The sequence below is a fragment of the Rhyacophila brunnea genome, unplaced genomic scaffold, assembly GCF_057557595.1.
Source record: "Rhyacophila brunnea isolate RB1 unplaced genomic scaffold, BYU_Rbru_1.0 scaffold_1, whole genome shotgun sequence".
NCBI lineage: Eukaryota > Metazoa > Arthropoda > Insecta > Trichoptera > Rhyacophilidae > Rhyacophila > Rhyacophila brunnea.
Window position 1 is genome coordinate 8,659,272 of NW_028232751.1, and position 23,802 is coordinate 8,683,073.

A 23,802-nucleotide genomic window follows, 5' to 3' on the forward strand; every position below is an offset into this window, starting at 1 on the left:
ACAGTCGTCGACAATATCCCATTGAAATAGTCGAAACCAGTGCTGATTATTATTAAGCTATGTGAAAAAGTACTCGTAGTGTGTTTTATTTTAGATTATCATATAAAACTTACTTAGTAATAAATGATAAAATATCATTTATTATTTATTTACTATATCACATGTCTAAGATAGAGTGTAGATAAATGAACTAGCCAAAGTTCGAATCGATTGTTATAATATACTTATAATATAACACATAATAGAAAAGATGTACAACTTTAGAAGAAAACTAATATATGGAATGTGTAAGTAGAACATTAAAAGTGTTTAATTCCGCAGACACCTTTGCTCATTAAAAGGCAAGATTACGGTCTCTGAATAATTTTCGTCATTGTGAATGTAAAACAACACTACGGCCATTGTACATACTTCTTAGTCGTATACTAAGACTTTGATAAACTAAATAACAAGTCTGCTAAGCAAAATATGTGACAATTTACAATTTTGCAAGAAAGCAATGTGAAATATGAATTTTATTTACGGCAGTACTAAACTGCCATTAGTAATGCTAATTGGGAAACCGATAACTTTGTTCAATCAAATCGCGTCGGATATTGATATATTCCACTTACGTGAGGGTGAGTTTAGTTGGACGTTGTTTTATAGGTTTTTAATATAACATCCATCAACCTAGTTTAGTATGTGTGCTTCCATGTACTTTTATTTGTATTATTTTATTATTATTGTATTTTTTTTTTCAAGATTGCTTACACTTATTTTTTATGCTTTGTCGTGATTGCTTTAAAGTACAATATTATTTATCATTTTCATTATATGTAAAATACATAAATTTGAATTCACATCATCATATTAATATTATATTTTTCACTAAGTATCCTACTAAAATATCGTTGTGACGTCATCGCGGAATAACAGCTGTTACCGACGATTTTTTTGAAAGGCTGAAGGTGACATTTCAAATAATCTAACCTCGCAAATAACCGATTTTCTGAAAAACGCCCCTTCGTCCGTAATAATGATATAAGGTTGTTATATTATTTATATTCAATTCAGAAATTTATAAAAATAATCCACAAACTCGCATACATATTGTTGTGTTAGATCAAAATGTACTGAGTACGTAACCAAATATAGGTACTATACATTATGTAAATTAAGCACTGTCAAAAGAAATATAGTTGACGCAAAGTCATAAATAAATAATTACAGGATAAAAAGAACTTTTTATATACCACGTTTTTAATTTTTCTGTTAAATCATATAAACTTGACAATTGACAATGACTTTTTTTGTACTTGATAGAAATACTGAATAAATATAGAATACTAAAATGTCATCCATAGTAACGCGCATATATATTAATAATTTAGTTGCTAGGACCTTCTTAGCAACCAATAATAGTGTTTCACTTTTTACGATTTTTTTCCGAAATAACTTTCCATACAAAACAGAATTAACTGAAAATGAATTCAATTCTGCTTAAAGATGGCTAAAAGTTATAAAATAATGCATTGTTGTCGTGTTCTGATATATTCGAAAAGTTTCAAATGTCTAGCTAGTCGGGAATTTAGTTAAAAATCGATTGCAAGATTTGTATTAGACAAACAAGAAAAAAATTGTACTGGACAAACAAGAATACGAGCTAATAAAAACGTGGTAAAATAATGCATGTAAACTAGAACAGATTGTTACGAGTCGTATCCCGTAAAGTGCATTACATGTACTGAATAAAAATATTTCAACGAATTCAAAATACTTAATTATCACAAAAACGCGTAAATAGTTAACTATTTTTATTCAAACTTCAATTTATTACGGTTTTACTTCAAGTACATAATATATTATTGAAATTATAAAAAACATACTTATTTTATGAGACCTGTAAATCTAAGATATGAATGAAAATTTAAACGAGTATTTATTATTTTTATGAAAATAATTCAGTTAAACTGACATTAATAATAGGTGAACGCAACATGTCATTTGAGCTTGACGTTTTTGTACTAGATTTACGTGTTAAGAAAATTTTTATTTTAATAATTGGGAAATTTCAGTAGAAATACAATAATATATATTGCTTTTTTTCCTTAGTTACTAATAACCAATCTATTAATATCCTAGGATGAGCTAAAAAATATATTTTATCTTAAACAATAAACAAATAATGATATTTAACATAAGCCATAAGCAATTTAACAATTTTTCCCAGTCGTGAAGATATTAGGCACCGTCACGAAAATTATAATATATATACACAAAGACGCTATACTTTAGAATACTCTTAAACAAAAAAAAATACAAGATAAAAAGAACTTTTTATATACAACGTTTTTAAATTATCTGTTGAATTATTATGCTCAATATGCTCAAACTTGTACTTGATATGAAGTAAATAAAAACAAATATAGAATACTGAAATGTAATTTTCATTTTCATAGTAACGCACGTATATATTAATAATTTAGTTGCTAGGACCCCCATAGCAACCAACAATAATAACTTTCCATACAAAACAGAATTAACTGAAAATGAATTCAATTCTACTTAAAGATGGCTAAAAGTATTAAAAGAATGCATTGGCATCGTGTTCTGATATATTCTAAAAGTTTCTTATGTCTAGCTAGTCAGGAAGTTAGTTAAAAATCGATTGCAAGATTTGTACTGGATAAACAACCACCGGACAAACAAGAATACGAGCTAAGAAAAACGTGGTAAAATATATAAAAATACAGACATAGTATCTACATACTTAAGGGTTTATATATCTTTTGTAGTAAAATTACAAAAAAACACATTACATAAAAGAGTGGTACGAAACAAATGAGTAACTACCAACACGTTGAGTTGAAATGTCAACTTTTAAAATACAATTATGTAAATATGTATAAACCGTTTAAAAAACATTACTTATAGACAATATTGAAGAACTTAATATGTATAAAGTAGTAAATCATGTAGGTGACGAAGTTTAATGTTTTCATTATAATTTGATTTCTGCGGATACACACATTGGTGTTCCCGTAATTGGACAAACAAGTATAGGATACCGCAGAAAATGTCACAATAAATCTTCTTGAGACGTTTTCAGACGTAGGTGAGAGCAACCATACATCACATGTTTACATAATGTATTATTAAAAAAGATAAGGTGAATTTGTTATTCACTTATATTTTTGTCTCGTTTCTTTAAACCTGAATATGTACATTGTTTGCCGTAAACAGCTGACGATTATTTTAAAATAAGGCGATCTTGTAATTTATATTTTTATTCACCAATTTTACTGTAAAAAATGAGTTATACTCGTACAATACAGCTACTAAATTTCGGGATGAATTTTAAATGGTGTTCTAATGATTTTGGAATTACGTTATTAAATTAAGTCGATTTTATGACATTTGTGACTACCAAAAAATTCCAAAAGCAATATTTTTTTATTTTCGTCGGCCTTATAGTTCTGTGTGAATTTTTATGATTGACTAATACAATTAATTAAATGAAACATATTATACTGATAGAAAATCGTTGATCTGTTATACCCCTCGATGTGACAATTTAGTTTTTTTATATATTTCCTGTTCATTTAAGTTTTTTACACCCACGATGGCCGCGTGGGTTAAGCGCCAGTCTATAGTGTCGAGGGTCTCAAGTTCGAATCCTGGGTCTGACAAGTACACGTATTGTTTTTTCAATTTGTGTATGAGTCAGAGTATGGACCTAATAAGTTGAGCAAGTGGATGACATGCATTTCTCGTAAAAATAAAATCTGTTAATACAAACCTCCACTCTGTGGAGGCCCATATATGATTATATTAGGATCGGACATGGTTGAAGAAGAAGAAGTTCATTTAACTATAAATTTTAATAAAATCATCAATTTTTTGTCTACCGCAAGAATGTAAACATTATTAATTATAGATTACGGTGTCCGAGCGGTGACGTGTCGACTTATAATTTCGTGAGTCCCGGGTTTGAATCCCGGGTCTGATAAAGTCAATGTTGTTTTTCCATGTGTGTTTGCACATATTATATTTAAGAAGTGGCTAACATCCGTTTTTCGTAACCAAACAAAAATCTATCAGTAGAACCTTCATTCTGAGAGATATGATCTTGGGATCTGAAACCTTGTATTAACATCATTTTAATATTTTCAAATGTTGTCATCAAAACAATGACATTACAAATATTCCATGATGACGAAACTTTCACTACCGATTATTTAGATATAATTATGAAGTAATTCAGAGATTTACATAAAAGGACTACTTTCATTTTTGTGATTATAAATTAAAATTTTGTAATTTCAAAGGTTTTAACGACACGTCAATATATTTTCGTAGTAATATTAAAATGTATCTAAATATTGTAATGCGTTTGAAAATTATTTGAAGTATTGATGGCGCAATGGTCGTTTCAATCTAATGTTAGGGTTTTATCGTGATCTGAATAAATGATTTTTTTTGCATGGGATCTCATTTTTCGTATTATCTACCATTATGCATACTTAATATCGTATTGATAATTGAAGTGGCACATACGTAGTAGAATTAAACTACAAGACATTTAAAAAAAAAATGAGTAATTGACATTTTATAATATGTAGATAGTTTAAAATTATTTAAACATTATAAGAGAATTGCACCACGTCAACGTTTGTTAAACCAATTGACCAAAAATAAATATGTATAAAAGTATCAACATTAAATAGCAATCAATAATTAATTGTTGTAAAAGTGTCGTTCAGGTGAATATCTGGGGAGCCGTATAAACATAAAAAGACATAATACAGCTGCGGCTGCTCTGAGTACGTTTGATTCCCCAAGAGAATTGGAGATAATTTTACCTGCTAAGGAACAACTAGGGTGTCAATTTTTTTTCAGAAGCTTTCCAATTTATTGTTGTTATTGTGTCTCATTATTCGTATAAGGACAAAGTTATATGATGCTGCAGACTCACGTAAACTGCGATAAGTACGGCTGTTTATGTGAATTTGTATCATAGTGTGACTTGGCCCTTATACGTGAACGTTTACAATTAATTTTGTGATAAATAATGAATTTTGTCCAACGGTGGAGTAGTCGTTAAAGCATCCGTCTCCAAAGACGTGGAGGCGTGTTCTGATGTCTGATAAAAATTACATTTGTTTTCAATGTGTGTTTATTATGAGCAAGGTTAAGAACGGCTAACAACTTGCTAACAAGTATATTAATATTATCGTTCCTCTATAGCACCCACGATGGCCGCGCGGCTTAAGCATCGGCCTATAGCGTTCTGGGTCCCAGGTTCGAATCCTGGTTCTGGCAAGTACACATCGTTACCCCAGTTCAATAGGGGAACAACTCATAAAACCTTGTTCCAAGATAATGGCGTTTGAATTTTTTGCAGTAATTCTCATTTTAATTTTAAAGCCTTGATATCGATCAAAGTGTATGTTTTTTTATATTTAAATTAGTGGAATTCATAAATGCACAATGAAATTGTACATTTTAATAAAAAAATAACCAATACATTTGATTATATAACGGAATTATTGATTAATCTCAGTAAGGGTTATTCGATTTTATGACACATTGAAGAAATTTTTGATTAATTTTTTTGCTGAATTATAAAGAGAAGATTTTTCTACATCGAATGGCATTCTTAACTCAAAACCTTTAAATTTTGAGTTGTTCCCCTATTGAACTCCTATCGACATACTTATTGTTTTTCAATTTGTGTATGAGTCAGAGTATGGACATAATAGGTTGAGCAAGTGGCTGACATCCATTTTTCGTAAAAACAAAATCTGTCAATACAAACCACCACTCTGTGAAGGCCCATATGATCTTATTAGGATCGGACATAGTCGAAAGAAGAATAACGACCAATATGCTGTAATCATGAGTAAACATGATAAATTACTTTTCTTTTAACTATTCATCGATATTATTATAATATTAATTAAATTATTTAATCAATGCACGTATGTAGGCAGGTATAAGTATTTCGTAATTTAAATTAATAACGCTAAACGTTTCTGCGTTATTTAATATTTAAAGTAAAAGGAATTCTAATTAAGTATTTAATTATATATGAATTTAATAAACCCTCACTCAAATAAATATTCTTCTTTATATTGTACATTTTTATATCAGGCGTTATTTTACTTTACATCGCATTTCGTAGGTAAATTTATATATTACGTATTTTTTAGCATAAAAATGAGTACCTACAATGTATTATTTATTTACCACAAGAAACGCGTAGGTAATTATATTATTGAGAGGCAATTATATAATTATATTTTACAAAGTCATATTATATACATACGTAATACGCAATACAATAATTTATAACTATCTTTACATTACATTTTTTTTCCCGACCATGTCCGATCCTAATAGGATCATATGGGCCTCCACAGAGTAGAGGTTTGTATTAACAATTATTTTTTTTACGAGAAACAAATTGAAAAACAATATTATGTGTACTTACCAGACCCAAGATTTGAACCTGGGACCCACGGCGTGATAGTCCAACACTTAAGCTGCGCGGCCACCGTGGGTGTAAATTACATACTAATATAATAAAGAAACTTAGATCAATATATACCACAGTTTATTTTATCATCATAAGCTGGGGTAATATTATTATATACGGTTACTTATATCTTGAAAAACGTATGGTTATAATATATTATGTAAAGGTGTGTACCTATAATGAGATTGTTCGCAGAACCAAACAAGTATGGAACGCATTCAGTCGAACAAATAGTACCATAAAAATTGGGCCCAACGTGTAAAGTTTTCAATCAATTTGTGCTACGGGTGCCATAGTATGCATATTAAATAAGAATTTAAGAGATGCCCGCGATGGACGAGTAATAAATCTTTCTCAGAAATCATGAAACTTTAGTTCGAATCCGAGGTTTGTAAAAATTTTGGTTTTAGTTTGGTCCCAAAGCGTGGATCTATTATGTTGAGTAAGTGGCTAACTTATCTCTATAAAAAAAACTCTTTATGAGGCGAATTGTATCACATCGAATTGTAGAACCATTATCATGACTGTCAATATAAAAATAATATCAGTTATCCCTCACCCTGCAGAGGTGCTACAAAAGTGACCTACGTGCTGCAGGTCTGACATGGCGGGAAGCTCAAGAGTTTGTGATAGACCAAGGGAAGTGGCGCAAACGTACACGTGACAGGGTGCAAGAAGAAGAATGTGGGGTGACAAGTGCACATTTCGCATCGCACTGAAAGACTTCAAGTAGTAGTACTCAAGAGGTATAAGACAGTTTTTAAATCCATTGAATCGATAAACTCATTAATTAATTCAGAGATGTAACGAGGATGACGAAAATTGAAAAGGGTTATGCGCTTGGTACGTATATAAATCAGGATGGCCTTAAAATACATTGAATCAATGAAATTGTCGATTCAGAGAAGTGACTAGAATAATTAGACAGGACATAGCTATGTGGAGGCTTCCATCCAGCAGTGGATGATTTCTAGTTAATGATGACGATGACATAGGTACTATAAATTAATGCCGCCTTCCCAGTGAATCAACGGACTCATCAAGTCAGCCGACAGCCTATAATGATAGAAAAAGCTATGGGGAAACTTTCATTCAGTTGTATATTGTTCCCGGTAGCTGATGAAAACGATAATATATAAGTTAAGATCATTCTAAAACTTGTTGTAATGACGAACCCGTCAAGACAGATAATAGTCAAGACTCGAGAAGAGTGATAGAAGCTATGGGGTGACAATCATACAGCAGTGGATCGACCACCCATGATGACGACAATGAAGCATAAATAATAAGGAAAATAAAGAACTTATGAATTCAAAAATATCAACGGCTGAGATGAGTGGAAATGGCTAGGGAAGGCCATCATCCACCAGTAAAACCTCTCTGATGATATAATACAATATACTATTTCATAAGATTTAATAAGAATTATAATCGTCCTAAAATCCGTTGGATTGTCAAACTCGTCAAGACTCGAGAAGAGTGTCAGAAGCTATGGGGTGGTATTCATCCAGCAGTGGATCGACCACCCATGATGACGACGATGAAGTATAAATAATAAAGAAAATAAAGAACTTATGAAGTCAGAAATATCAACGGCTGAGATGAGTGGAAAATGCTAGGGAAGGCCATCATCTACCAGTAAAACCTCTCTGATGATATAATACAATATAATATTTAATAAGATTTAATAAGAATTAGGACCGTCCTAAAATCCGTTGGATTGTCAAACTCGTCAAGACTCGAGAAGAGTGTCAGAAGCTATGGGGTGGTATTCATCCAGCAGTGGATCGACCACCCATGATGACGACGATGAAGTATAAATAATAAAGAAAATAAAGAACTTATGAAGTCAGAAATATCAACGGCTGAGATGAGTGGAAAATGCTAGGGAAGGCCATCATCTACCAGTAAAACCTCTCTGATGATATAATACAATATAATATTTAATAAGATTTAATAAGAATTAGGACCGTCCTAAAATCCGTTGGATTGTCAAACTCGTCAAGACTCGAGAAAAGGGTCAAAAGCTATGGGGTGGTATTCATCCAGAAGTGGATTGACCACCCATGATGACGACGATGAAGTATAAATAATAAATAAAATAAAGAACTTATGAAGTCAGAAATATCAACGGCTGAGATGAGTGGAAAATGCTAGAGAAGGCCATCATCTACCAGTAAAACCTCTCTGATGATATAATACAATATAATATTTAATAAGATTTAATAAGAATTAGGACCGTCCTAAAATCCATTGGATTGTCAAACTCGTCAAGACTCGAGAAGAGTGTCAGAAGCTATGGGGTGGTATTCATCCAGCGTTGGATCGACCACGCATAATGACGACGATGAAATATAAAATAAGGAAAACGACGAACTTATGAAGTCAAAAATATCAACGGCTGAGATGAGTGGAAAAGGCTAAGGAAGACCTTCACCTACCAGTAAAATCTATCTGTTTATGATGATAATATAATATAAATTAAGGTCATTTTAAAACCCGTTGGATTGATAAACTTATTAAATCACATAATAGTCAACGGTCGTGAATGACGAGAAGAGCTAGAGAAAGCCTTCACCAGACCAAGCTTGATAACTATTATATACTATATTATATAAATATGGAAAATTGCAAACTCATCAAGTTGAAAGAATTGTCAAGGGCCATAAAGAGTGAAAAGGTGGGTCTTGAAGAGACCTTAATCCAGCAGTGAACCGTTCCCGGTAAATCATGATGATGATATTATATAAATTGGAGTTGCTTTAAAAATCGTTAAATTGATGAACTAATCAAGTGAAAGAATTGCCAGCGGCCGAGATGATTAGAAAGAGCTAGGGAAGACCTTCATGTACCCGTGAATAGATCCCAGTCGATCATGATGATGGCATAATATAAAATAGGATCACTCTAAAACACGTGACCGTTGACAAACTCGTCAAGCCAGATAAGAGTTAAAGGAGCTAGGAAACACCTTCACCTAGCGATAAATCAACTCCGCTTGATGAAGACTATGGCACATAAATAAGGAAAACTACGAACAAGTCACGCTGAAGAATTTTAATAGCCGAGACGAGTTAAAGAAGCTAGGGAATGCCTTCATTTAGCAGTAAAACAAAGATATATAAATTAAGATCTCTCTAAAACCCGTTGGATTGACTAACTCATTAGTCATCGTATCTGATAAAAGTTAACGGCTGATAAGGGTAAAAGAAGCTAGGGAAGGTTTTCACCTAACAATAAATCGTCTGATGATGACGATGACGATGACGTATAAATACAGTTTATTGGTGAAATACTGAAACGCAATTGTATAATAATGATAATAATTTGATAATGATAATTTTCGATATCAATTCCTATTTCAATCTGATTTTAAATAAAAAATAAATATATGAGTATAATAATAATGATTCGATGAAGTGATTACGAAGAAAAAAGTGTTATGAAGTTGTCTATTTTAGTGCTATAACAACAATAAGTTAAACTGGAAATCAATTTTTTGTAAATGGTCGGTGAACCATACTAAAGTAACTTTAAGTAAATACGACACTGTGTTTATTTAACAGAAGAAAATATAAACGTTTTTTTTAATAACACAACAAGAATAACATAATTGAGGCGTCTAATAACAAGAACCGATAAGTTCACATGTATTCAAAATCTCGTCCATATTATAATATGTACAATTTCTATAAAATGTGCGGATTGTAGCTTTTAAAACGCCATAAAATCACTCGAAAAATGTTTGAAAACCTAACAATCTACAGAAACTGAATATTTAAAGTGATATAAATAGATTTTGGCGAGACCGATTTTATTTTTCATGGGTCTATTGCAAATAAGGGTTAATCTTTCGTAAGAATAATGTATATTTTTCTATTTTAAAAATAAAATACGAAATAAGAAACTCCCGTTAAAGCCAACTGAACGTAATTTTCCACAATTACATTGTGGACAAAAACGAATTTTGTTATTAGAGGCTTTAATTAACCGAAATTACTTTTTATAACACTGTTGAAACATAAAATAATATTATAAATGAATTAATTTTCAAATGAAATACATTTTTTTACAATTTTCATTTGTAACGTAGCACACAGACTTAATATGTGGTAGGTGCGTTATTTTATTTTACGAGGGTCGTTGTAAACTATTCAACATTTTGGAAGCGAGACATTTATATTTAAAAAAAAAAAAAAAAAAACAACGTATCTTGCATCTAACTAATTTTACCGGGTTCGAATCCACTTTCGGGGGCTATTAATTAATAGAGCGCAACTATTCTAATTAAACAGTATATAACTCATTAAAGTGTGACATTTAATAATCACAACATTCAAAGCTTTTACACACGTATGGAATAAGTGACAACAAATAGAACTTTTGCGGCAATGTGAAGTTAACTTTATTAATTTTTCAAAATGTTTACATAATGCAATTTATTTACACCGGCATGTCAGTGGGTATTATCGATAACAGATCTATATCAAGCATATATTAATTAAAATTAAGCACAATAATATATAATATTATGAATAACAATTATGTCATACAATTTAATCCGCTTATGATATCAGTACCGATTTTTAATAAATTATGTGGAGGATTTTAAAACCATGTTATATATTAATTAACTCATTCCAACGAGAAAAAATAATATAGCAACTATTGAAGTTTTAAAACTTCTTAGCTAGATTATCACAATAAATATTTTACGATAAATAAAGTTTGATAAACTATAATACAGAAAGCAATGTGAAACATATTTAATTTACATCGCATAATTATTGGTCATCGAAAAGGAAAACTTTTATGACAAAAATCATATAATATTTTTATTTGGGACGTATCAATTTTCTAACCGTTTTAATACATAAAAAAACGAAATAATCCGCTTAAAAGAAAATAACATGAGTACAAATAAATCCCAAAAATGTCATAATTAATAAGCACAAATAAATATCAATTTTCTTTGTGTTATTTTTAAATGTTTTTTTTTTCATATACGTGATCGGAACAAATGTGTAATTATTAATCGAACGTATGTTAGAAATACCGACATGTCAAATAATCTAGTAATAATAAATCTGTTTAGTAAATTCATGTGCTTGACTAAAATAATTTTCATACGTTTCCTATTAGATATTGAATAAAACAAATCAATGGATTCAATAAAACAATTGTACAGCAATTGTTTCAATGAATCGTTTTAATTCAATTTCAATTGTTTTAATGATTTTTTTTAATTAAGTTTTAAAAATAATTATGATTATGAAAATTAATAAATATTTGTATATACAAGATATATCACATGTTAAGTAGTTAAACATTTTTTTTTAATTATTAGTTTACTACTCGATCAGCAAGTGGTAACACTTTATTTTTATAAGTTAGTCGATTTAATCTAAATTTGTATGTAATACATCATTTATCTTGATATGAATAAGGTTGTAAAAATCAATTGATTTAAATACAAACTTCATAAATTATTACATTTATAAAAGTAAATGTAAATGATATGTTATTTACGAAATTTCTATTCCTGAATTTCTAAATTTTTAATAAACTTATTTTTTAATTCCAACTTAATTTGACGCGTGTCATAATATTTTGTTAATACAAAAAAATCGTACAAAATTATGTAGGATTCACGTTAAATTTCTAAAATTAAAAAAAATGGTTTAAAGCTTTCAATGCTTCAAAGTTTCACTATTTCTTTTTTTTTATGTAGGATTGAAAATTATTTTTTCCTTTTTAAAACATCGTCATGCCAATAAAGACAAAAATTTAAACTATTTTTATTATGGGAAAAGTTACTGTAAAAGTTGTAAAAACACATATTAATCCGTTCTAAACGACGTAAAAAATCGTAAAATTTCACTTGATTTGTTTCTATTTTTTTTACTTTTACTAACTGCTTTATTCACTTTTTATCACTTTTAGTATATAAATTATAATTTCCATATTATTTAACTAGTTGTGAAGAAAAATCCTAAAAATTATGAAAACATAAATACATCGTTAGACACGTGAAACATTATAAATGAGCGATCAACGGAATCATAAAACTTTTTTTTATATAAAAACATAACACTTGTAAGAAATGAATTTAGATTATTTATAATATAAAATATACCTTTGCATAATAATAAATGTTTTAAAACTCTCTACAAAGTATATGGTATATATTTCTTTTATTTTAAATTTTCTATATGCTTTTTAAAATTATTTATGAAATAACTTTTATGAGTTTGAAAACTTCTTTTAAAGTTAAATAAAATTATTCTAAAGTTAAAAATAGTAATTCATGGTAGTGTAAACGTTTAATAACACAAGTTAAAACAACTCAAAAAACTTTTATAAAGTTTTCAACTTTTGAAAAAACACGAAAAACTTTTTTACCATTCCGTTGACGCTTACGGACGCTAAGCGAAAGCATCGCGCTGGTGTTTGGACAATAAAAAAGTAATGCTGGTTCCTACCTGTTGAAATGGTCGTCTCGACGGGAAGTTTTCAGAAGTCTTCTGCAACTGTAGGGGGCTTCTTGGAGGTTGCTGCCTGTTCCAGCTTCCAGAGAGAAGTGAGCGCCATTCGAATCAACTTTCTTCAACTGCTCGAAGTGGGGGTAGTTTTGGACTCTGGAGAGAGGGTAGTCGTCAGCTTAGAGCGGGGGTAAGTTGGTCGATCGACGCAGGGGATGAAATGCGTCGGCGCGGGTTGCTTGCGCAAGGGGCCCGGGCTCCCTGCCGAAATAGGTCTCGTTACGCGGTTCTGGGAATTTTGAAATCCCCAAATTTTTCACCAGTGCAGTGCGGAAATTACTTCGCAGAGGGTGCTAAGATGGTGTCATCATCAGCAGTCAGTAAATTCATTGGAATCACATCCATGCATCATTAAGCTCTACATCAATGGTTTTCAAATTGTTTTACTTCTCGGCGAACTAAGTTTATAAATATTTTTCACGGCCTTAAAATGTTTACCAGTTAGTGTGCATAAAATACGCATTTGACAAATGCTGCTTATAATGCAATGTCACTTAATAAGACTTTCATTATATCTACCGACAAAAAGTTAGATAGAATGGGTCTTATTATCCATATAAATTTCTTGAAATTATTTATGAAACCATATACCAAGTATAAATATAGGTGGTTTTCTAACTTCTTCAAAACATATTCGAAGAATAAATTTAGTGGAGGTATTATATTATTATTTATTTATTACATTTATTTTTCCACGCTACAGAAATATTCATACTTCTAATTCTTCTAATTCATCCCCAATATTATACACAATTAGTACTAACGGCACAAGATTTTTTTTTAAAATAAGTATAACAAAGGGCTATATTCAATCATATTTGAAATTTAGAGTTAATATTTACAATTACATGAGATATTACTGCTTGATAGATATATTAATAAATACTGATCTTTTTAGACTATCCTTAGATGTAACTATATGATATTGTTTGTATGTATTATAGGTATATACGTGTGTCTCAAAATTGACTGTTATTATTGGGCATTTATTTGTACGTATATTATAAATATAAATTACAGATTAGTTTTATTATTATCAGTTTATCAAAGCAGATAGATTAGATATAACTATATATATTTGAAAGTAATATATTTATAAGGGTCATCAAAGCCGTTTGCTACAAAGATGGCATGTTTGACGAATGTATAATAATCTCTATATCGTCTCACGCGGTATAGTGTGGTGACTCCGTCAGGTAGGCCATGTCTCAAGAATGTGAAACACACAACTACCTAAAAGGTTCATCTTCAATAAACCATAATTAAAACGAAGTAGTGACCAATACCCACGTCGGATCTAGTTCCGATGATAAATAGAATAAATTATTATAAGTAATAATGATAAACACGAAATGTTGACAAAATAATCCAGTGGTGTTATGCTACATGCTGATTTAAGATTCAGGACGCCACTGCATATGTAAAGTCCCGCGCTTTTTGCTTTTCAATTTTGATTTCCTAGCGGCGCTGTGTTCCGCCGCCGTTAGCGCCACGCAACAGCGCCGCCGGTGGCGAGATCCCTCAACACGTGCGTGCGGAGTGGGGGTGTCTTTTCCCGCCATACCGGAAATGTCTTTTGCCGTAAGCGCGGGAACTATTCCGCTATTTTGAAACTTTCCCAATGCGGCGAAGGATACGATTAGAAAAAAATGCATCGACGTCATGGCGGCGTGGAATTAATCATTATTAATTATGGGAACAGTATTTTAATTAATTTTGAAAGGATTTTACATTAATAAATTACATGGGTAGAAGCTTTTTTTAATTACCTACTATATATATATCTATATATAAGATACTATCAACATACTTTCTTTTTTTTAAATATTTGGTTTTATAATAATTGAAGTTACGTATAGGTGCAGAGCTCTATTATAAATATTGTTTAAACAAATCTTTTTTAAACATACCAAATTTTGAAAATACTTCTGAGAAAATATATTATAACGAATAGAAAAAATCTTTTTTACCTACCTACTTTGATTTAAAATACAAAAGCCGTTTGCCAATAGTAGCTCAATTTGGAAAGCATTTCAATCAGTATTAAAAATGTAAATTATTAAAATTGGTCGTAATTAAGTATGACTCCTTTAGCATAATGGACTATGTGCGTGGGCGCAATACCCGAGAGATGCAGGTTCGATTCCTTCGGGTGTCTTACTTTTTTTTAAAAAGTGTTTTCAAAATTATGTATGTTCAATAATTAGAATGTTACATTCTTAAATCTTTTGAATTATTCGTTGAATAAAAAAATAGTTAATTAAAAATATTTCTTAATTAAATAAGTAATTTGCAAAGTTTTTAGGAATACATTAAAGAATAATAACAGCTTAATAATACCACAGTTTTTTATTTATTTATACATAGATATAAAAATATGCTCGCAAGATTTAAGTATATACAAAGTAAAGTATGAGTTTTCCAACAAAGTTTTTAGTAACTCTACAGTGTTTGTGTTATTGAGATACTTTGTCTTTGGGCCGTTCTGACGACGGTTTTACTTTTACTCAAAACAGTTATCACTATCAATTACTCAAAAGATTTGCAATTAACAAAGTTATCATTGGACCACTCTGATGACGCGATGTCTATACCTCAATACAATGTAGAAACAACATATATATATTTTTTTTAATTTTTGAAATTTTACTTCTTTTGGCGCGTTTGGAAAATTAGATCAGAGTGTATTTTTGGCGTGTGACATGTAAGGCATAAAGCCCACCAAGACGGACAAGCGGGCGAAGTCGGCGTACGAAGCGTATATTCATAACCATAATCACACGCTTCTTGCCGCGCATTACCCTTCACCTATGTAATAAGGGGCCCAAGAAGCACAAAATAATTATTATTACAGCGCCTCTCATAACAAAGCAATAAAAATATTATATTATTTCTCGGGGCTTGTAATTAAATATCGGACACGCAATAACTAAACAAAGCGTACATTGTTCTTAATAATGGCTTCTCGCCCGTCTTATCGACGACGCTTCGAGCAGCGTGATTTTGCTTGCTGTGTTCAATGAATGGACTCCGTTGTATTTTCGTTAAATCGTATCGCTGAGAAGCGAAAAACGGTGACTCATGCGGCAGGCGGGGCACAAGGCATCGTCAAATCCAGTGTACGCTGGCGTATTTGATTACGTTGTATTTTCGATGATTTACGCGCCACTTGTAGAAATTTTGCGCGAGCGCCGCACTCGCTGCGCAATGGGCTTTATGCCTTACACATAATTTATTTTTTCACACGAAAAAAAAACGCACTCGATTAGATTCGAACCACCGATTGTTCGGTTATTAGCCGAATGCACTATTTTTACGCCACAGTATGATACTGCAATCATGACGATTATACAGTATAATATTATAGTTTAGAATTGTTCCGTTGCCTAGGCAGTGAATTTATTATTGTCAGCCATTTGCAATTCCTTACGTAAACAAACTATTAAACGTCATAGTGGCAGTTGCTACTTTAAAAATAAAAACAACGATAAATAATTATATAAGTTAAAGTGTAGGTATAGAAATAAACCAACGGCGTTCCAATAAGCTGTCCTTTTTCTTGAATGTGTAATTTAACAAGATAATTAAGAGCTAGTCGATGACTCTAGTTTATTAACACAGTTGCGAACTTGAACGACTATATTAAATAAATTACTAATTGTACTGCTGATTTCACAGTAGTTAAACTAAAGTCAAAAGGTGATTACGCTTCATTTAAGGCAGGGATCCCTACTAAGCTAAGTACGTTGGTTTTGAAGGCGGAAAATTGGCCCCGCCATTCTGATATATTAATATTTTGTAGTTGTGATCCTTATCGTCACAACTACAAAATAAAAGAGAAAGAGTTTCTAAGTAGGATTGAAGTAAAGTTTAGTTAAATAGCAAAGAGCATGAGACATAAGCAAAGGCCATGGGTTACGTGCATCCTTTTCAAGCTGAACAATAATTACTTCCGTAACCTCGCAACTGACAACTGTAAAAATCAAATTAGAATACAAAAAGGAATTGCACGGCTGAAGGCACGTGCAATCTATGATTAAAGATGTACTTATTAAAGTCCTGGACGCCACACGGTCTTGATACCGTGAAAGATTATAATTATATAGCAGTGAGGAATAAAGGGGGAATAATAAATGAAAGAGCAATTTATGTACTTGACCGAAACTATATTATAGCAAAAACAAGAATATTACATTAAAAGGTTATTAAGGAAATACTATAATAAAGGCAAGCAGCTAAGTTTTAAAAGAAACATTGGAAGATAAGTGAATCAAATAATAATAGTTTTAAAATACCAAACTTGGAACGACACAGAGGCCTCAAGCACTGCGGCTGCAATCGTGCTGCTTTAAGTGACGTCCATTATAAATGTTGGGTAAAACCAAAGCAGAGCACGACTATCCTGGATGACAGACAGAATCAAAAAGCCTCGTTGCTGCGTTCGCACTTTGCGACCTCCGTTGCGGCCGGAAATTCCAACAGCGACATCTGTTATTAATCGCGTTGTTCCATCGACGTTACCATAGATCATCGTCGGGGTTGCCAGCGGTATGAATGTTGGTTATGTTCATTTTGAACATAACAATTCATTTATTAAAGAATGGGTTGCCAGGATGGAAACACCACGGCTACCGAGTAGCTGACTTAATAATAACAATAAAAATAAGAATTGCCCTAAGAAATTATTATTCTACTACCAGAATGTTCGGGGCTTGAAAACAAAATCTGTCGATTTTTTGAGCAATGTTTTGGCTGATGACTATGATATCATAGGGTTAACTGAAACATGGCTCAATGATAGTGTTTTTAGTCGTGAATATTTTGGAAGTGAGTAGTCAGTCTTTAGGAGGGATCGAGACTCCGGCGCAGGCCACAGGCAGAGTGGGGGTTGTCTTTTGGGGGTTAGAAGTATGGAAGGGTTACAGGCCGAACGTTTCCGTGCTTTGGAGACTCAAAATGAGGACATTTGGGTGAAACTGACCTACAACGGAGACACTATTTACGTTTGCGTCATTTATTTTCCACCAGCAAGTGACATGGAGGTGTATAAGTGTTTTATTGAGAGTATGCTATCTAATATCAACTTAATTGGAGATAGAAAGATTATTGTAATGGGAGATTTTAATCTAAACTCAGCACGTAGTGGTAAAAGAGTCAGCGATGACCTTGAATTTCTATCTTCTGTTTTTGGATTTTCTCAGCACAATGATGTCTCTAACTCTAGCAATGGACTTTTGGATAGGGTATTTAGAAATATCGACTTATCGCTTTCACGATGTACATCTCCTCTTGTACGCGAAGATGTGTATCACCCAACTTTAGTTTTTCTGCTCAGGTTTCGGTCGACTCGTCCGCTTCAGACTCCAATTCCCTCTCACAAAACCAACCAATTCGGCGGGTGGAGGTTTGAAGGCGGAAACTTCAGGCTACTTTACTCATTGATAAGTGAAGTGGACTGGAGTGAGTTGCTCGAGATTTGTGATGTGAATGAGGCGGTACAATGTTTTGACAATATTGTGTATAATATTTTTGATCAATGTTTTTCGAGGAAGTCGCCATGTCGTGGTGGAAGGCGATACCCGAGGTGGTTTTCTCGGGAGATTATTGGGGACATTAAGGTCAAGCATAACTATCATACAGTATGAAAGGCTGGGCATGATCAGACTGACTATATCATGTTTAGCATCTATCGTTCGAAAGTGAGACAAGCTGTTCGACGGGCCTATCGAACATATATGGAAACGGTAGGAGGTTCCATTCGCGAAAATCCTAAATTGTTTTGGAATTACGTAAAATCGTTAAGAAGAGATGGTGGGTTTACTGATAGGATGAGTTGGAAGGGCGAAGAGGTGACCGGACATGGAGTGGCAGAAGCATTTGCTGGTCATTTCAAGTCTGTCTACGCAAGTAGTATTCCAAATCTGGATGTTGCCTCAACGTCAGGAAAACCGTCATGTGGTGCCCAATCCGTCGATATTTTTTCAATTAATGAGGGCGATGTACTTCAGTTTATTAAAAAACTGAAGAATACTTGCTCTTTGGGACCTGATTATGTTCCTACATTTTTTTTAAAGGGTTGTATTGACTTCGTTAAAGGCCCGCTTTCATAATATATATTTAATCTCGCAATGGAGACAGGTATCTTTCCGGAAACGTGGAAGATGTCGAAGGTTACTCCAATCCATAAGAGTGGTACAGAGTCACCAGTGGAGAATTACAGGCCGTTAGCTGTTCTCTCTGCACCAGCAAAAGTTCTTGAGATGATCATGCACAACATGATTTATCCAAAAATTGAGTCATTCATAATAAATGAACAGCATGGATTTAGAGCAGGCCGATCAACGGAAACTAACCTGATGGTATTTACCGATTATGTGTCATCGGCACTGGATAGAGGCCACCAGGTTTACTGTTCTTACAATGACTTCTCGAAAGCATTTGACAAGGTCGATCATGACATCCTGATGGAAAAACTCCAACTTATTGGATTGTCGGATCGATTTTTGAAACTATTCGGGAGTTATTTTAGGAACCGTCAACAATACGTATCGTACGGCCTTTATCAGTCACAGACCTTTTACACATTTTCTGGTGTCCCCCAGGGCTCAAACTTAGGGCCGTTGCTGTTCACGATTTTTATAAATGACATAGCATTGGTAATAAAAAAAATGCTATGTTTTTGTTGTTCGCTGATGACTTGAAACTCTTTTTGGAAGTTGTCACCTTGGACGATTGTCGTCAGCTCCAACTTGATATAGATAATGTATTAAATTGGGGCAGGCGTAACAAACTAGAATTCAATATTGATAAATGCAATCTTTTATCGCTTACCAGAGCCTCAGAAGTGTTGTTTTTCCAATACTCGATGCATGGCAGAGTTCTGTCACGAATATCATCTGTAAGGGATCTTGGCATTACGTTTGAGAGTAAGCTGACATTTATTAGCCATACAGTTACCATTTGTAACAAAGCGCTTAAAATGTTGGACTTCGTCATGCGTACTTCCCGGGTCTTTCCAGATGTTACGGTATTAAAACTTGTATTTAATTCTTTAGTTTGAAGCAGACTTGAGAGTGGGTCTATTGTTTGGGCACCGCACCAGTTGAAGTATGGCCTTATGGTGGAGAGGGTACAGAAGAAATTCTTGAGACTCCTTTACTTGAGGTTGTATGGATACTATCCGTGGCTTTATCCAACTGACTTTCTCTTAGGCATGCTTACATACTGCAGTCTGCAATTTAGAAGAAATCTTTATTTAGCTACGTATTTTTTTCGACTTATACAAGGTATAAATGAGAACTCTGCCATTCTGGGCAGTGTTGACCTGTGTGTCCCTGATAACTATCTTAGAAATAGAGACCACCAGTTGTTTATTCTCCCAAGGTGAAGAACCAACCTGCCACTGGTAATGCCAATTGGGAGAGTGATAACTATGTTCAACGAAATTGCTTCGGGTGTTGATATATTCCACCTACGTGAGAATGAGTTTAGGTGGATGTTGTTTTATAAAATCTTAAAATAGGGTCTGCTTAACTCATCCGGTGTACTTCCTTGTACCTATCTAATTCATCTACTGATATATCTCTTTTTTTATATAATACTGTTATATTTATATATCTTTGTTTCTAAATGTCATGTTGTGAACGTCTTAAACTTATAATTTGTAATGTCCACAATATGTTAAAAAAATAAATGAATGAATTAAATTGAATCACAAGTTTTGTGTTGTTACGCCAAAGAAGTATAACTTCTAACGCGCGTACATAAGTACACACACCGATTTTTTATCATTTATCATTTATCCATATATTCACACATATGAATGTATTTCAATTTAAATACTAAACTAAATAAAGTGTACTCTAATAGGCAATAGCGGCCTTAAGCCTGGCAACGGGGTTGGTCAATTTTGAATATATTATTTTAATTTGCCTTTTCGTTGTATACTTAAAAGACGTATTGCAAATTAGCTTTTTATACATTATAGAAGAAGTACTATAAATTTTTATATGTAGGTTACTTACCCTTAAAAAAATTCCATTTTTCACGTTGTCAACTCATCGTTAACCGAAATTGCACCCAACACGTTATAATTTTTTGTAAATTAGGTCAAAAAATAAACTTTGTGTGTCTATTTATACACCTAATAACTGTTGTACTTGATACTATTTAAGAACATAAGATTAAAACAATCAAACACATTTAATAAAAACTCCGTTATAATACCTAGTGTTATGGAATGGCGGGATCATTTATATATAAACACTTTTTATATTTCCACTGATCTCATTAGAAGGTAACTTTATGATTAATATAGCAGATTACATTTTAATCGGTAACTTATACACAATGGTTTAATACAGAAAATGCAGTCGATGGGTTTTACTCAAAGGTTGGATTTAAACTGAACTACAAATTAATAACATAATAATATGAAACTTTCAGAGAACAATGGTCAGTTTGAAATAATAAGCGACAACAAATAAGAATAAAAAGGTTTGCCGTACAAATGAGACCTTGAAACCACAGAACAAAACTCTTGAAACATTTAAGGAAAAATTTATATTATTCTGTTTCATTTTACATATTGAAAATAGTATAGCTGTCTCGTTTTCGGCAATGACCAAAATTTAGTGTATGCAAGCGATAAAACAATATGAAAAAAAGGCGTGTTTTGTGCTTTCTTTCCGTCTCACATATGGGAAATGAGAGAGAAAGAAATATTATTAAGAAATATGAATCTTGGCGTTCATGAAATTGACCGAGAAACGCTTGTGAGAGTTAAGATACGTGTGTGTGTATGGTGGTTAGATACACGTACATACAAATTAGCGTGCGTCACGTTACGATCGCTCGCCAAAACGGAAAAAGGTGTAGGATAATAATATATAGGAGATAATTGACATTGTATAATGTATATAGATTGTAAGATATTTATTTTTGGGAGGTCATTGACTATTTGACCCTAGGAGCCAGCCGCTCATGCTAATAGGTGATTTTCTCTAAATTAACTGTTTCAAACAAATTTGTAAATTCTTTATTTTACACTTCTTCTTCTAAATCAAGCAATGATGGGTGGGTATTAAAAAGGCCAATAGATAAAATTTGTCGCAATTAGTACGTCGCCTTGTAGCATAGAGATAATGCGCGGACGGGGCGTAAACCCGAGAGATGCAGGGTTCGATTTCCTGCCGGGGTGGCTTACTTTTTTCAAAAAGATTTTTTCAATTGGTTATAATATATTCTCTCAGAAAGTGTTCTTCAAAAAATTATGTATGTTCAATAATTAGAATGGTACATTTTTAAAATCTTGTAAATTATTCGTTGAATAAAAGAAATAGTTAATTACAAATTAACATTTTATTTGCTGTCGATGAAAAGCGTGTGCAATTATACTGACAAACAAGTAACTGTGGTCATATTTCTTCGGAAATACATACGTGTGGTCTTGCAAAAATAATACACATAAATTTGTATGATGTCAATTACCTAAACTAAGCTATATTTAATTTAATAGCAATATTTGAAGGTGTGGAGGAGTTTCAACGCCGCGGAAGACTCTGTAACGGCAAAAGTTCGCAGACTATTGTATTATAATTTATGTGTGGACATATTATATATTATTTTGATTTGGTTTTTTGAAATTTTTATTCTGGATCAAACACACTTTGAAAAAATAACGTACATCATAATATTATGTATTATGTACATAATTATGACTAGATATGAGACCGTGTTTTTAGGTGCCAAAAACTAAAAAAATATTTGTAATAAATGGCGTGCCGTGGGATTTTTTAAAAAATCAGGATTATCAGCCAAAGCGGTCTTCTCAAAAAAAAATCCGGTCGGAAACTATATACTTATAGAGTTTTTTTAGTTTCTAACTTCCCTTTTCTAAACGGTTGCAATATGTAAATTGTACGTATTACATGTTCACCGTAACACAGTTCGCCGTGAGCTTTCGTATCGGAAAGAAATGACCATATATAATGTTTGAGGCTTTCACGGTTGTATTTATCGTAGTAGATTTTTGGGTTTCCACCGTGTGTCCTTCTTCACTCGACGTTTCGGGCTCGTTGCAGATGCCATTATCAAGAGATGATATGTTTTGTGATGAAAATGTAGTGTAGGTATGTGAATGTAAACGTTGCTCTAAGAATGTCAAAAGGAATCCGATTAGCTTAGAGCAAACGTTTCTCAGAGTAATCTGTCAATCGTTACGACCAGGCATACCGGCTCGAATATTGGATTTTGCCGATAGTGCCGGAAGCCACGACGTTGACGTCAACATGAATTCAAAAATGAAAACCTAACCAAGCCTAACAAATAATCCAGTATATCGGCTATTTTCAAAAATTGTTTGTCGCTGGCTTCTTGTAAATCGACAAGAACCTTGTTTTATTTAGACATGAATTTTATCTCAGTACTATACGACCCTGGATGGTTGATGGTTTTTAATATACGAACATAATATTTCCGATACAACATTTCACGGTGAAGTGTGATACGGCGAATTGCATACGAACAAATTTCCGGACATGTCGCTAAACCCTTCTTTGTGTCCATTTCAACCCAGAACGATGAGGTTTTTGGTTTTCATTACGAAAAAAAATTACAGTGAAAATAAATGTGTCCAGAATCTGAGTCGATTTTCCACTTACCCCAGGGGCTGCGTATGCGTGGCATTTAAAATACCGGGACATTTCACGTCATCCAGGTTTGACAATTTTTTCGCGTGTT